The sequence below is a fragment of the Scatophagus argus genome, chromosome 24 (genome assembly GCF_020382885.2).
Source record: "Scatophagus argus isolate fScaArg1 chromosome 24, fScaArg1.pri, whole genome shotgun sequence".
In the NCBI taxonomy this organism is placed as follows: Eukaryota; Metazoa; Chordata; class Actinopteri; family Scatophagidae; genus Scatophagus; species Scatophagus argus.
The window spans coordinates 2,691,749-2,709,017 of record NC_058516.1 but is presented as its reverse complement, the minus strand read 5'-3'; the positions used below and the strand labels follow the sequence as shown (position 1 = coordinate 2,709,017).

General features: G+C 42.0%; 1 protein-coding gene across 2 annotated transcripts in view; it reads right to left on the bottom strand.

Annotated features, from left to right (window-relative positions):
• The window catches only part of filip1l (filamin A interacting protein 1-like), a 62,472-nt gene that overhangs the window by 9,398 nt on the left and 35,805 nt on the right, over positions 1-17,269 (bottom strand). Inside the window, exon 1 of one of the 2 annotated variants that reach the window (XM_046382909.1) lies at positions 3,918-4,187. The exons of the other annotated variant lie outside the window; for it this stretch is intronic. The gene's annotated coding sequence lies outside the window, so the exon portion shown is untranslated. Of the gene's footprint in view, positions 1-3,917; positions 4,188-17,269 lie in introns of those variants that run through there. 2 annotated transcript variants of the gene reach the window in all.

The following is a 17,269-nucleotide window of genomic DNA, read 5'->3' as shown; positions in this document are numbered from 1 at the left end:
ACATCACCAGGCCAAAGCGCCTACAGCCCTGAGGGAAGGTATGTTATGACTGCTGTGTGTGCAGCTGCCAGGCATTTCCACACAGATGGCCCACTGGCATGGAACAATCCTTTAATTAAGGGGTTCCTCTACTACCAGCCCTCCTCCCCCTTTACCAAAGCCACCACTGCCTACCCTTTCCACTTTTTTTCTTATACATTTAAAGGAATTCCCCCTGCTTCCAAAGGCAATTACAGTCCCACAGAGTTTATACAGAAATCCCCCCACACACACACAAACACACACTCTTAGGAATCACTAAGTCCACATGTACGCTGGGGTTGTGGGCCATGATGTAAGTGTGGTAGGGCGGGTCTCTTCTCAGCAGCAGAGTGTGTCATTTCTTTCTTCGGTAGCTGCTGAAGGGTTGGAGCGGGAAAAGGGACACATGTGACTTGATCTGTGCGTTAGAATGAGATCCAAACCAAACAACACTCAATAAAATATTTTAAGGATATGCATAAGAATTCATTATGAGTGTGGTTTTGGTGGGTTAGGAGATGATGGTGTTGTGCAGCCACTTTTTCAAGGCATAAATACACCATTGTTCATTAAGACTTATGCTGTGACGTCCTTTTGAAAGTGAAAATTAATTTCACACAAAGACGTTCGGGGCAAAATGACAATCGACACAGCCTATTTTAGTTGAGCTTTTATTGCATTTACTCAAGTCCTGTACCGAAGTATTTGATTATTTCCATTTTGTGTAACTTAACACTTCTGCTCCACTACATTTTGTGGGCAAACATTGTACTTTTCAATTCAATTAATTTTTTCTACAGTGTTATATAATAGTTACAGTTACAGACTCAGGCTATTAATATGAAATACAATTAACTAATAAACTACCCAACAGCAGAGGAAGTTGGTCCTTTTACCAGCTGTAACATGTAAGTGTTTACAGGGCAGCTCTTGTGAGTCATGAGGTTTTAACAGATACAGCAAACCAAACCCCCCCACACTAAAAACATTTTTACAGACCCCTTTTTTTTAGATTGGTTTGTATTCCACTTGCTCAGATTGTTTGTCTGTCTAGTCATACTGATTTCAAGTTTGCCCTTGTTACATACTGGCTGTTGAAATATTTTAATTATCTTTCATGCTTTTTTCAAGGACACTGGATAAGATGGCCGTCCAAGCGCCTTGTGTATGTAAGAAACGCTAAGTTGCTAAGCGAAACAAGCAGACATCTCTGTTGAAAACGAGCATGTCGCCTGTAATCATTGTTTATTCAATCTCTTATCTGAGTCCCCACTGTTGTTCTAGTGATGTCATCAGCCAAAAGAGAAATGTACTTTGTTCCCAAGTAGGACTGGAAACTCTGCATATCACTCTGTTTAAAAATGCTTCTGAAGTCCTGAAATGGGTATTAATCCTTTATACAGCATGCAAGGGCACTTTGTGCTCATAAAGGCGAGTCCTTTGAGAGGAAACTCTATGGCTTCTATGCCCAAAATACACAGTTTGCCTCACACCAGTGAAATCCCTTGTAGCCCTTTATGGGGACTGTGTTACTCCACTCCTGAGAGACTTTGTGGTACATGAGGAAATGTTGATACAGATCAGTTGTTTCTGAACTTTTTCTCATCAAGGACACACACATAGAGGAGTGTTTTTGGCCTACAAAGCTACATCTGAGACCATTTTTGTTGTTATATGTAATTTAGCACAGACTTGGAAGTCTGAATGTTATATGATTTGGGGGACAACAGATGGGGTTATCTTTGATGAAAAAATATTTTCCTGCAGCTGACCCTTGACTCATGTTGTGGACCAGCCACACTTTAACAAAGTAGTAGCTCAAGTGACCAGCTTTCCCATCTAATGTAAGTCAGTGGAAGCAGTTGCCATATGTATTCAGGAAACACATCAGTATGACTGATCCACATGACGTTTGTCTCCATTTCCGTCCTCATCATGTTTTGTTTCTGCATTGTTAGAGAGGAGCCCTTTTACTCCTAAAGAACATTATTTTGGAGGACTACATTGTAAAGTGCTGCACATAACAGTTTCATGGCTATCAACATTACAAGACACCTTGCTGCCCACTCTGCAGCCTGTGCAACCTTTGCAGCAGGCACCAGTTGCAGACTGGTTTCCCCTGAAAATGGATGAATGACCACCACTGTGGCTCGTTAAAGTCAGGAGAAAATGGAAAAATGGGAGTCATTTGATGGGTGCTAAATCAGGATATTTTAACCTTTAATAGGATTGTTTCTTGCTTTGCTGCAAATATATTTTAGTAAGATAACATAAATTCCTTTTAAAAAAGAAAAGGAAACATCCAGTTGGGAGCAGTCAGCCAAGCCTATGAGGTAGTGACAACTAGCCACACCAGAACACTGTTAAAGCTTTACAGAGGGCTTCCCTCTCTTTACGTGGCTCCCGGAGCTGGAAACTGTGGCTCACCCGCTGCTTAAAGCTGTGTTACACGTTCCATATGTCAGGACTGCTGTGCCATTTCCTAACCACAAGTGATTAGGTCATGTATGTAAAGACCAGTGAATCCTGTGCACTCGCACGGCCACCTCCACTTTAACTTGCAGACTGTGGGCCGATATGGGACAAAGTTTGGAGGAAGGACGCTGATTGATGCAGTGCATGGACTGTATTTAAAGTCCATATGTGACGTGATATGCCCCCAGAGTGCAATCAACATGTATAACATATGTAGCTCGGATATTTATTAACTTCCTGGTGGTGGTGATATGCTTAATGGAGTGGGGTGTTACCAACAGAGACTTAGATGTGACTATAAAGTAAACTGTTTCCCTTTTTTATGTATGAATAAATAAGTTTATACAGTATTTCCATATACAGTATTGCAGTATTTATCATATGACTGTTGATACCAGAAATGTCCCTAAAACATAGCAGCTTTTTAAGGTAAAGAAGCTCTTGAGATGTTTCCTCAATTCATTCATATCAATGTAATTACTATGATAAACGTTAGTGTTAATCAGAGCAGTTTTTCACAATCACAGTCAAAAAGGGTAGAAATGAAATATATTAGCCAACAGCCATCCATCAAAAGTACTTGATATTGTACTTTAAAATGCCAAATGCCTCTTTGGATCTGTTTTTAAAAAATAATGAGTTTTTGACAGAATAAGTGCAATCTGCTGTAATGAAAACTCTAACACTCGACATATGTGGTGCCAGGATTAATCTCTGGTATCTTGTGCGTGCAGTACAAAGCTGTTGGTATTTATGCAGTTATGTTATCTTGACAAATTCCTGCACGGTAAAATTGCGGGGCCATGAATGTGACATGCTTATCACCGCTTTGCAAGTGAGCCTCATTATAGTGGAAATAGTCAATAGATGAAGTCTGCAGTGTCAGACCATTCAGCATGTTAGAAAAGCTGCTCCTTACTTTCTAAGTCACATTAAAATGTATTTGGCATTTCTTGATGGTTATTTACAGTTTCATTAATAGTGAAATTAAACTAATATGATACAAGCTTGGAGACGATGATAAAGTTCCTGCTACAGTTTATATTATTTAAATTAAAGAATTTAAATCTTGGAGTTCCTTAGATTTAATACCTTGAGGTAGTTTCTGAATGTTTCCCTTTACTGACTTGAAAAATGACAACAGTCTCCTGAGTTTTACTAGCTTCTCAGCATAGTTTTAAACATTTCAGAAGTAACTTGGAGTGACTCCACAAAACATCGTAACTCCAAAGCCAAAAAGAAGTGCTGCTAAAACACACACCACGAAACTTACTACTACAAAGTCCACGAGAACAGCGGCATGAAATGATGCTACTCTTAACATCTGTTCAAGCTATTCCAGAGACTGACAGCTCTTCTAAAGGTTTTGAAAGTTTTTTCCGCCAAAGTCAGAGTTTTGTAGTAATGTTGAGCGTGCCTACCTGTGCCAAAGGCTTCCCCAGCTTCACTGCCGTAAGCTCATTATCTTCCCGTATAACACCAGACCCTCAGCTCTTCCTCTCTGCGTGTCTCACTCTCTTAGTAGCTGTAATGTGGGCATTCCTGCAGTCAGACCAAACAATAAGGGATGTGCTCCCTGCCTATGGACCATTACATCATCAGCATGTCCTTATATGGAGCTTTGCATTGCAGAGACTCACAAGAAGGGGGTGTGCTTGCTTGTATGTGTAGCTGTGTGTGTGTGTGTGTGTGTGTGTGTGTGTGTGTGTGCGTGTGAGCGATCGAGTCTCCTGAAGTTAACTAAAGGATGTGGCCGCGAAGAGGGAAGGTTTTTCTTGACGTATGTAATGTGTGAAATATCTGGCTCGTCTGTCACTGCTGCGGAGGCAGGGCAGGAGGTGAAGAGAGACAAGGGGTTCGAGTTACAGTATTTCCTCCTGGCTCTTGTCAACATAAGTCATTTAAGGAGTCAAGGACGGAGGGAAAAAATCTGCTCGCAAAGTTAATAAGAAATTCTTGGATGAGGACTTGTAATTGAGAGGAACAAGACAAGACGTGTAACACGTATCTCTGACATGTGAAATTTATATTCACAACCCACACCTCACAGATCCCCTGACGTTTTGACGTTTTCACTGAAATGGTTTGTTAGCAATACCAATCCTGATCGAAATACTGGAGTGCTACTAGCTGCTAGCTGTCTCTTAGGCTCAAAGAGGGATGTTAGCACTGCTACCATGGTGCCTGGAATCGATCTTTTCTCTGAACGTGGTCGACCTACTCAGGCTTCATTTGCACCATTAAAGGAGCAACTTGTAAAAATGTGTCCAGAATTTGAAAGTAACTCCAGAAGTATGGGGGCAACATGTCACCAGGCAAAGAAAGACAGTGCATATGTTTCCCAAAATGTTGACCTATTCCCTTATTATTACCTCAACATGTGAGCAGTTCTTACGTGTTGCAGTTTAGTTGTAATTGATTTAATTTTAACTAACCAATTCTAAGACAGTAGATCGTACTTTTTATATGTATAAAGTTTAATCTGGCAAGTATGAACTTATTAAAGTGGTTAAACAAATGCAATTTGAATAAAAAGTACAAATTTTCTAATGGTATGTAGTGGAAAACGAGTACAGTCCCCTCAAAACTGCATCTAAATACAGTACTTGCATGTACTTTTGCTATTTTCCACTGCTGGTGTACAGGATATGAGAATATCTGAGGTGAGGGTGGGGTTGTTAATCATCTTACCTGTGGGTGTAAAAGTGGCTTTAAGCTAATGGCTTCACAAGCAAAATGATGGATTTTCTTGCAGCAGTGTAATCGCAGCTCAGGTTGGCACACACTGCTCTTTATCAGTGGTGCATTGTTCAGTTCACAATGCCTCGGGCTTAACTTTCATTATCAGATAACTCTTACTTAACTTGTGTCTCACACTATAGCTGGTGACTAAATCCATCTTTTACAAGTATTAACATTGTGTGTCATCTATTGCCGTGTGACGGGAGAAGTTTTTCTAGAGAGATTTTTCAGGGAGGTTGTTGCTTAGCTGTCAATGTCTCTATTGTCTCAAGATAAATGTGCCCTGTTTATTCAAACAATGGGACTGGTGGCGCTGCACAGTACAGAAACATATGGACAATTGGAGCAGTGACATAAATACTTCCTGACAAACACGATGCAATAACAGCAGGGCCTCGTGTTTGGTGTTAGCCAACAGTGCATGACATGCAGTATGACAGCAAATTAGACACATATACATATCTGTTTTTAAAAACAAAAAGTGCATTCTCTCACTGTGCACTTTCAGGCATTTCTAATTGATTCCAGCCGTGCAAGCAAATGACAAGGGCAAGACTCTTCCTGTCTCCAGCCCACTAAATAAAATATGTCATGGCTTCACAATGGCTGAGGTCACAGTTACTAAATGTTATGAGCTTTGCCAAACAAGCGGAGATTAAAACGCAGCACACATCTTTGAACAATACGGTGACGCAGGTAGAACACGTAAGGTTCAATCAATGCACATCATCATGACTCTTCCTCTCGACTTTACAAGTTACAAGTTCCTGGTTGTCCTCTTTGTGCCATCGTTAATAACCAGCTGTAAAGGATGTAATTACACATCGAACAAAGTGTCGGAAGCCAGGCTGATATGTTCAGATTGAGTCACATCGAGATGGTCTTCGTCAGCTTCTGGACAACTGCAGATCTGGAAATGTAAAACAGAAATCTTCCGTCTCTGGCCAGCAGTGTCCTCCAAGCAAAAATCTAATTACTGCTGATGAATACAACAAATGCCAGCATACACACTGTGACTTAAAGTCTGTTTGTTTAGTGGCAGATGGAGCGGCCTTTCGTGAGTCGCAGCGGGAGCCAGACACGACTCGCAAATTCCTAAAAAGAGGTAAACCAAAAACATGTGGCCTGACGACTTGTGTAAAAACTTGCAGTTAATCACAGCGTTTTCCACCAATTGGAGGAGACTGTTGTTGGAGGATAATGAATGACGCTGTGTGAAAAAGTTTGGATGCTTGTGCTCGCAGAGCCAGTGGAAGCCAAAGATAGCTTTTCTTTTTTTGGTCAGGAACTTGCCATGGTGCCCATGCAAACATGCCAAATTTGATTTTTGTTTGGAGAATGCTTGTCATGTCTTAAACATTTTATTCAATACGTTGAACACTGTGATGTGGTACACTTTTATTTAAGCACAGTATGGCAATTGTCACATCTGTTGTTGACAGCTAAAGGCCAGGGGATCAGGGCCTGGAGGAGATGGCTGAGCTCCCTGCTGAGGCTGAACTCTGGACTATTTTTTCTTTTGTTTTTTTTTTCCTCTCAAACAAACCAATTCCTGCGTCCACTTGAAACTATTACAGCTCAGTTGCTGAGAGAGAGACTTTTTCCTGAAGCACTCTGAAGTTTTTAAAGTAGCATCGTAGAGCTTTGCCGCAAGGCCACGGGAGCAGGCAAACTGTAGTGCGCACTTGGCTAAAGCAGGATTGATTCCAGGCAATTTAAAACCCAGTATTTCACAATGTGCAAGTCCAACAACTGCTCAGCGAGCTCCAGCTCTAAACTGTGATGTATTTTAGTTTTGTGCTTTCTCCCATTTCCCTGCAACAAACTGTTTGTTCTTGGAACAAACAATTCGGTCATCCAAAATTAGATTCTATTTCTGGATCTTGACATATTCGGGGCCCTGAGCACTGTACACATGAAACAGATGTCACCGATCAAACACAAGATCAGGCCACACAAACATGTTTGCTGTGACAAGCCTCTGCCAAGTGACAAATAGTGGGGAGATGAAGATGTATTATGTAACCTCTATGGGATGACTACAGCGCTGACAATACACAGAAGAATGTGGAGGTTTGGGATTTGGTTTTCATGAGCAACGTGTGCGGTTCAGCCAGGCAGTTGTTAAATCTCGAGACATCGTCTTCCGGCATTTCAACATGCTGGTATGTTGCTATGTTCTTCAGAGCTGAAACTTCCCGGAAAAGCCAAATGACAAAACATGAGTTACTTGGATGACTGGAAAGGTTTTTATTAAACAGGAAGTGATTTTTGATCGGAGAAACTTGTCCCTGACCGGACCAACATTATCATAGTTTTTCAGGGCTTATACTGATTTTGGTCATTAGTAATTGAGGAGATGATAATCATTATTTGGAATTTAAATAAGTTTGCGGTAAAGATTTAAGTCTTACGGTCAAAATTTAGGATATTCAAAGTGCAGGTTACTGAAGTACTGTGCAGTTTTGAGGTATTCATACTTTACTTTTCACTACATTTTGGAGACATGTATAGTACTTTTTACTCCCCTGCATTTATTTGTAAAGTTTAGTTGCTTTTGACTTTGTAGATTCATTTTATTCTGTGTTGATAGGCTGACTGGAGAATTAATGCCTTTTTCGATAGAAACTTGACTTGTTGCATAGATTGGTCTGGCAGCATGTTGACTCTCCAATATGAGGGACTATCCTGGGCCTGGCCCTGAATGCAGACCTGGAAGACTTGGCTTCTTCTTTCAAGGTTGTGTGAGTGAGCACATGATTTTGGATATCCTTGATGTCTGTTACTTACGTAGTCTCCAAGCAAACCGGCTGAAAAGTACAGCTGTCATTTAAGTGTTGCAAATGTGTGCAGGATGACAATCCCGTGTTCAGTCTGTAAGTGCACGTTTGTGTGTGCACGAACTGATACCTGACATCTCGCATGAATCTGATAAACCATTTATGTCCAAACCAGATGGGAAAAAGAGACATCGCAGGGCGCAGTAAGTCTCCCTGCGTCTGTAAGAGCTTCAGGAGTGAATACACATTTTAGCCCTGCAGCCATATGTGAGGGTTAAGGAGGTGATGAGCCGTCTGCATGCAGCAGAAGCAGACAAAGTCAGAGACTAAAGCACACACTCACCCTCTCCACTGAGTGTGAGTTTGTGCTCGGTGTGATTCCTGTTGCACACAGACGAGGCCTGGTCTTGCCCCGTACACTCAGCGCTGTCTGCCCGGGGGCTGATTACCTGACATACATACATGACATCATCGGCTTGTAATCAAATCCATATGTCTGCTTCCCTCTTCCCTCCCTCTCTCTATCTCTCTCTGGAATTCTTTCCCTCTCTTTATCCACCCATGACTTTGTCTCCACATTCCTATTTCTGTTTGTTTATCCCTTGTCCCCCTCTCTTGTCTCTCTCCCTTTCCTTCGCTGTCTTTCTCCAGCTTTGTCCACCATCTCTGGATTTTTTTTTTTAAGTGTCCGTCTCTTGTTTCTGATCTCATCTTGGGCCTCAGCATGGGCCTTTGCTGTTAAAATGGAACGTGATTTTGATTTCCAGGCTAGAAACCCTCATGCAGACGTTAGCGGGCCTTTTATGGCGAAAATCAGTCTTTTATGGCCGTTTTCTGGCTGCGGACCTTTTGGTGTAGCTGTGATGACTCGTTGTACTCTGCGAATAGTAATTGCCTGTTCGAGGTGGGCTTCATTCATCTGCGTTTGTGCTCACCTTCTCTTACATGCAACGTCTTAATGATTTTATTTTTGTTTCACGCTGTTTTTGCGAGTTGTTTCAGTCTATGCGCTCCATGTCAGCGCGTGTGTGTAGGAGTGTGTGTTCATGTGTCTGACTCTCTAATGAAACGTGAGTGTGTGGGATGACCTTGACCTTTCACCCCCCCTTTCTGCCTGCTGTGTCCCTCAGGGAGGGTTTGTAGCACTAAAGGCATGCCTGCTACCCTCTTTTAAAAAATGGATTTTATTTGGTTGTTTTTGTCACTCATAAAAGTTTCTACATTTTCTTTCATTAAAGTCTGATGCTAACAAGACATTTAACTTCAACATTTGGCCTCAGAAAGGACTCAGGCTGAAGAAAAACCCAGACGAGTGTGTTGAGTCTGAACGTCAAAGCTGTCGCCATAAGTCACTTTCACTGTTACATAACCAGGATTTTGATGGCTTATGCAAAAGAAAAACCTACTGAGCACTTCAGTCCTATCTGCAGTGTTTGTCTTTCCTAGTTATGCTCTTCTCTGTCTGCACAGAAGGATTTAATGCTTTTTAAATACAAATGAACTGATTTCTAACCCCTGCATCTTGAAATGTTAAGAGTGCGCGATTCCCCATTTCTGCTGCGACAAATTCGGTAAAAGGCGTGATAACAATGACAAATCAATATGAGAATGTCTGGAGAAACTCTGCTGTACTCTCCATTAAAGCCAATTCAGTAAACAATTGAGACCAGCTATTTCAGGGTGGTAGATGCACCACACAGTCCATTTTTCAGCTGATAGCAGAATAATCTTGTTCTTTTCCAAACTCCAGCGATAGGAACAGAAAGTTCCCTGTACCCAGTTGCACAAAAATGAAACACGTCATCCCACCATGAAGTGCGATGAGATTATAGGCAGACATCAATCTTGCAGCTTCATTTTGAAGGGCTGGCCCAGGTAGACAGGCTATAATTTTCAGCCTAACAACAGCTATTGCCTCACAAAGGATCACACTTGCAGTGCAGAAGCAGAGGTGTGTACATGTGTTTGTGTGTGTAGGGCAGGCGTGTGTCTCCTGCCCTCAGTTGGTACAGCTGATAATCATTACCCCCTCCAGTGCTTTGGACTTTGATGTAAATCGCAAACGCTTAAGGAAGGTGTTCCAGTCGCTGTTTGCCCAGACGTGGAAGATTTCAAAACTCTGGGACCAACCATCAACCACCAGCTGTGTCCTGATGTCCAATATTTTACACTGTATTCTTTCAGACTCTGTCCTTCCTTATGTGAACATTTGACATTTGATGTTTAGATTTAGTTGTACCTGTTTTTTCTTTTTTTGGGCACATTTACCACCAGCAGCCTTTTCCACATGTATTCGTATATTTTGCATCACATCACGTTTGATTGTTTGGAATCTTTTTTTGCGTTTTGCTGTTGAAGGGGATAATTTGTAAACGCGTAGACAGAAGGGGAAAAAAGTAATTTATTTAGCAAAATATCTCATACGAGAACAGGCAGCCTGTCATAGCTGGAAGGTCACTGCTTAGTGACACAATTCATATGCTTTTTTTAAATTTGCAATTTTGTAAGACAAATATGTGGATCCGTTTTTATTTCATTGAATCACAATTTGTATTTTGGCTGAGCTCTAGTCTTTCCGCATAGCTCCTGCAGACTGCAGATGTACCCCCTCGAGTTTAACTACCACTTGTTGGGAATGACTGCCCTGCAGCGTTTAATAAAGCAATTTGAGCTTTAGAGCCAGACTCCTGCTATTAAACCGCAACAAGTACACGGTGGTGATTCAGTGCGGCTTCACGCCCCACTCTAACAATGACAATAGCTTAACAAAAGGCCATGGATCTTGTAACTTGGCAGCAAATTCACAGGAAGAAGGGAAGTGATATACACACGCACACACACACACATGCACTAATCTGTCCAGCTGTCAGGTGAGCAGGGTGGATCCGCCTCCAGAGACCCTTTGATGGTTCCTGATGGATTAGCATTGATCTGAAACAGTCCACGGGGGCGTATGAGAGCTGCTCTTTAATCTGGTTTCAAGGAGCTGCGCTTTGCCTGCCATTTTTCACACCGAGATTTACCTGTTAATCGATTGTTTTGAGTCGTAAAAGCTGTATGTTTTTACACCGACCTCGTGAGCATCCACGTCTCGGCCTCACCTCAGTCCTAATCAGCCCCTCAGCCCGCACCAAATCAAAGGTTGTATTTATGCAGTTAAAGATGAGTGCAGTTCAAAGCCTTCAGAGCTGAGGCTGTGTTTAAGGAGGAGCGTACACGTCTAAATGCCGGTTCAGCCTGGCGAAATTACAACATGACCATCAGCCAGCGGGCTAAAGTTTTAAGGAAGTTCTCGTCATATTTTATTCCAAGTTTGCTCGAAGTAAACGGCGTACCTCTCTGAGCTTATATGGTTTCCAGTTTAACCACCTGGTCTTTGACACACACACTGTCATAACAGTTCAGGACAAACAAACTCCTGTTGGACGTCAGGCCTACAGCAGAGCAAAGCATCAGTGCTGTGTATCCAACTCCTCCTTAGTTATCTGTCCCATTTACTCATTCTCTGACTTATCTACAAACACTGTCCAGCATCTTTAAACACAGGAAATGAGTTTCCTAATCTGGTCATCCTTTCACAACTGCAACGATGGACAAAATCCAAAAAGTCCGGTCCTCAGTGAGAAAACACTCGTCTGATAGAGATTTCATCACATTGATAGTTATGGGCCAAAGGAGAGTGTAGATGAGCTGCAAAGCAACATGCTGGACAAGAAAAAGCTTTTTACATAACAGGCATGAGAACACATTTGGCATTTAGGTAGTAAACCTCATCATGCCAATTGACAGAGATTTACGTGAGAAAAACACAGTGAATATTACTTTGTGACTATGTAGGGTGTTTAGCTGGCCCAGAGGAGTTCATGTTCTCGTCTTTGAGTTTGGCACACAACACTGATTCCTAATACTTTTGTTTCTCGCAGCAGCAGTTGATTTAGTTTTGTTACTGTGTTCGTTCCGCTGAGGGTAGCTTTCCCCCCGTCATCATCGTTTCGTAACCTGTTGCACCAGTTCAGCGTAAATTGGAGTTTAAAGTCACAATTAACTGCTGTGCTCTTTCATCCATCATTTGCCGCCCTTTGCAGTTGCACCATCTCTACTTTTGCCCCAACTTGACTTAGTCCACATTAGTTCAGACTTACTGAAGACTTTGCTGCTGTTCTAAAACATTAACTGTTGTGTTGCTAAATCAAAAATAAAAAAGCTGATTGATTAGCAAATCTTCCTCTGGTGGCAGTGCCGAGCTAAAGGGGGCAGTGAACTCCAGGCTACATGACGCTGAGACGAGAGGTTTTGACTGAAAAGAGTCACACACTGACGACACCTGATATGACTCCGTCTGACCTTAGGACAACTTAAGTTAGTCCGTCACAGGCTGTGCGCTCCCGTTGTGTATATAGTTGAAAATAACTGAACGTAACTCCCACATTAGAACTTAAACATTGCTATTCTCTGAATTGTCTGTAGGGTTAGTATAGTAGAGATTGTACTCGACAGGTCAAGGTGTGCTTTCTCTTTATCGATCTAAAATGAGAGGTTGTAGGCCTCTACATGTCCTACAATGCATTTGGTCTTTTTTTCTCTGTCTCAGCTTGTGCTCATCCCTCCATCTTCCCTCCACCATCAGTTCACGTGTCCTTCTCTCTGTACATCACCACGGTGTCTCTCTGCAGACAAAACTCACCAGATGTCCTCATTCGTCACTTATCTAAACCCCCTTTGGCTCTGCTCACCTCTGCAGAAGAGCAAGACCTCAGATGGCACACGTCATTTTTCAGAAGCAATGGCTCACATGTGAGGGGATTAGAGCGATGAGAAAGGAATGGCAGGTGATCAGTTACGTTAATCACAGAAGTGCTATCAGATTGAAGTAATAAGATGATGTGAGATTTGTGTATTATACCGTTTGTGTACAGAAATACAGGATTCACATACAGACGCACAATTTTGCCTCATTCAGATGAAGGAAGTGGCTTCATTTTGTTGTTTTATTTACTTGGGAGTGCAGATGTCTTCAGTGCTGTGAGCCTCCAGAAACCATCGCCTCTTACAACAACTTCCTTTACATGGTTTATTAGAAGTGCCGCTCCTCCCTTTCACCCTCTCTCTTCCTTTCTTTGTCCCTTCCTCGTCTCCCTCTCTTCCCTCCCTCCTGTCTTATCTTCTCTCAGCTTTTCCATCACGACCCGGCAGCTGCTGTCTCACCCTGGATCCTCCCACTCGCTGCTCACCTCTTTGTGTTCAGCAGGAATGTAAATGATAGTGATTTGGGATGTGGGGTGTGACGCTGGAATTTACTTAAGGGAGACGGAGCTGTGATGGACTGTGAGTGTGTGTGTCTGTGCGATCGTCTGTCTCAGTTGGGTGTGTTAGGGTGACATCACTCCCCTCCCGGAGTGCTCTGGGGGGGGGGATGAGACCCCTGCTGGGCGGCGATTCTGGGATTTTGGACACAAGCTCTTTCTATTGTCTGATCACTTCCTGTCCAGGCGTGCAGCTTTCATTATCCCAACTACTTGGCTTGAAATTGTCTCTGAATTAAAGTGAGGAGAAGCAGACTGAGGCTCGTAACGCTTAGCCACCACGTCATCGCTTCAGCTTCTCATGTATTGCTGTATGTCATCCCCACATCTGTGTTTGTTGTCTCAACAATGTCATCCCTTTAACGACTTGTTTTTCTTGGTAGTGTGTCATTCTTTGTGATGATTATTACATCGCTGCACACAACCATTTGATTTGATTAAGATGTCGACTCACGCAGGTAGCTTGAGTTAATCCTTTGGGTGTTTGATTGCACTTCTGCTGCTCCACTCCAAAACATCAGTGTTCATTATAGTCATCAAATCCAGTTCCCCTGCATTTAAAGGGATTTTGCGGCTTTATATCAGCAGGAGGCCAATGTGAGTTGTATGCATGCTGTGACTGTAAACGTTGTTATTTGCTTCAGATCATTATTATTGTTATTGTTATGTCCTCAGTGTTTGTTTAATCATTTGGTCGACTGTCGCTAGCAAAAAGAAGAAACTGAAGTTATATTTCAGGAGTAAACATTTTTTGTTTAAATTAACACTCGGTAACGGCACTAAAAGCTGTCTTACATCTTCACACCATTGACTACCTATACGCTACTCAAAAAGTTGAATGTAAATGGACAAATGTCGTGAATCTTTGACCAGATCCATGTGGGCTTCTTGAAAGAGTGGACTAAAGTTAGTTGTTGGAGAGAAACGCCCGTCCAGATGCTTGGATCTTACGTTATCATGCCCCATAACTATTTTATTATATTTTGAAAAAGGAAAAAACATCCACATTATCCACTGTATTATTGGTACTTGCAAGAAAATGTAGGAAAATTTGAATTTCAGTTTGATAACACAGGGATTAATTAATTGTAAAATATTTTTGAAAATCTCATTAAGTACAGTTTGTGTGTACCGAGGTCAGTGAACTGATATATTTTCTTTATGCTCTTCAGGTCACCTTTTGTCCTGCAGATCAGATTTTGTAGCTGAAACTTTAAGCCACACTAGTCCATAAAATCAGAAACCTGTCAGGGAAGTAGAGAATGAAGGAGCATGTTAGGGATACTGCAGTCCAGTGCAGCCCTGGTGTTTCCATGTCTCTTGGCTGCATTAGGATCCCCGTGGCAGAAAACACTTATAATGTTGATGAAGTGCACCGGCGGGATACCTTAGTGCATGTCGAGGAGCTGCCTGAAAGGCTTAGATCAGCAGCGTTATTAATGAAATGCCCGAGTGTTGGACTCGAGCCCGTCTCTGCTCGGGGTGATGTCACCGTCTGGATAGACACGACTAGTCTCACCTCAGTGACTGAACACAACAGATGGCTCACATCTGGAGGGATTCCAGAGAGGCATTTTAGCGCTGAGGGTTATGAGGTTTAGCTTTGTCCGCTGACTTCCACTGGTGATGAGGATTGATGGTGATTTTATTTTTCTTTTAGTGCAATTAGCTCTGGCAGGGCAGAGAGGCTTTAGAAGATATTTTAAAAAACATGTACATCTGCTGGCGTAGTTGTGCGGGACTTTACATACGCTTCAGCAGGAATTTGTAATTGATGAAGCATAATTGTTTCCTCATAATGTTTCTGTAATTATAAATATGTTTTAAACTTAGTGTGTTCCATTTCATTTTGCAGCTGTTAAATTAATTTAATGATTTCGCTGCTCCGTGGCATTTTAGTGGATAACAAGTGTGACAAAACTGTCTTGTTCAGCTGTTATTGATACGAGTTAGGATTATGGTTGGGATTATAGCTGCATTTCGCGTGACCCATTCTTTTCCAACACTCCACTGCAGCATTATAATGTACATATACACCAGGGAGAATGCTAATGCAACAGCAGTCTCGTCCTGTTGGCCACTCAGCAGCTCCACTTGAGTAGTTGGGGCTTAGCCGGAGCTTAAGCTCGCAGACGTTGCCCAGAGGAACTTTAACAGCACTTTCTGGGCCAATAACCTTCCCATCACATGCCTGCTTTTCAACATTTGGTCTCCCAAAGGCACCCCAATCTCTTGAGTTAGAGGAGCCTGATGAGAAGAAAGACATCTAACACTCTGTTTTCGGGAGTGTATTTTGCACAAAACAGACGCCAAATCAGTTTTTCATTTGTGTCTAAAAATGCATTTAATTTGACCTTTCCCGGCAAGAGAGAGAGAGAGGCTTCCATTTAAAATGTAATATTAAAATTTGGATGCAGTGCAGCGCCTCTGAAAGGAGGCCAGGGCCAAACAGAGCTAAAGAATAGCTGCTAAATCAGATTTTTTATGTTATTTTGGGCTGAGCATGAAACTGGCTGTAATACACGGCTTCTCGAAATGTGAGCTCATAATTTTCTTTGTTTAAAAAAAAAAAAAAAAAAGTGTGTGTGCCTTTGGAATGAGCTCATGCTATACTTACATTAAATTAGAGAGATCCAGGCATAGCATTTATTCTCTCTTGTGTTTGCTCTTTGTCCAAACCGCAGATACCGTACCTCCTCCTTGGCATGCTTAAACATTGCAAGAGCCCCTCTTGAATTGTTGGATGCTTAAACAGATTATAGGAGATATGAGGAGAGAAGGTTACCTAAAGAGTCTCTGTCTGTTGTGAACTGATTATAAAACATTAGCGTCTTTCTGGAGGGATACAATAAGGAAAGCTTTGTATTTGGACCAAAGACCCCAGAACAAATAAAGCATAAAACATTTAATGTCACACTCGTAAGACTATCCAACCTTACTTGTCTCTTTGCTGTCATGTATACTTCCTCTTTCTTCCACTTCACTAAGCCATGAGAGGCTCCTGAAACTGGATAGACCCCTTAAACCGTTTTTCCACCCTTTAGTCATACTCCCCACCTACTCTCCCACCCTTCCCCACCTCTGCCACTGCCAGGAGGATTTGCTTGGTTTAAAGCCCAAAAGCATTTGCCCTGAGATAGCAGCCCCCGCACTTTGACAAAAGTCTGATTTCATCACTCTAATCTTTTATGGCGAAGTGCACAGGCACTCTTAAATCCTGCTGCAGCCCCATCAAAATATCATCTACCCAACATCTTTATCCTTCACTGTTACAAGGGTATCAGACTATGTGCCAGCTGTTGATGGCTGCAGCTCCTCATCAGGTCAGCCTAACGTCGGGACAGGAGATTTTTGAGTAAAACTAAGTTGACTGCATAATTTAATCTTGGAAAAATACTGTGTAATTGAGGTTTTGGGCTTGGATCAAAAAGAATCTGGAAATGACTTCTAGGAAGAGTGTGGTTCAGAGTTTAGGGTGGAGGAAGGTGGATGTTGTTTGTTTTGCTGTTATGACACTGAAGCTGGAAAAAAAGGTGCATTCAGCGTTTTGTGGTTCATGTACGTAAGTTAACCATAGGAGCCATCGTGTTTGTTGCACTGGTGTTGCATTAATTAGCCTGGCACGGTCTTGTCTCCTGCCATAAAAAGACAGAATTTGGTTTTCTGTTAAGTCATGCATATTATTGCGAGTTAAATTACATTTCTGCAGTGTTTGTGCAGAGGCTTGGTGGGCTTGTAAAAGATTATACTGTTGAACATCGCTTCCACATTCTTTAATAGAAAATATTTCTCAGGACGTAACTCACAGATACATCATGATTAAGTTTTAATAATTTCCTTGAAGTGTTTATAAAAACAACGATTACTATAGAGGGAAAGGGTGTGTCTGAAAAGATAATGTTTACCCTCGTATCTCGACCCCGAAACGGACCAGTGCCAGCTATTCTC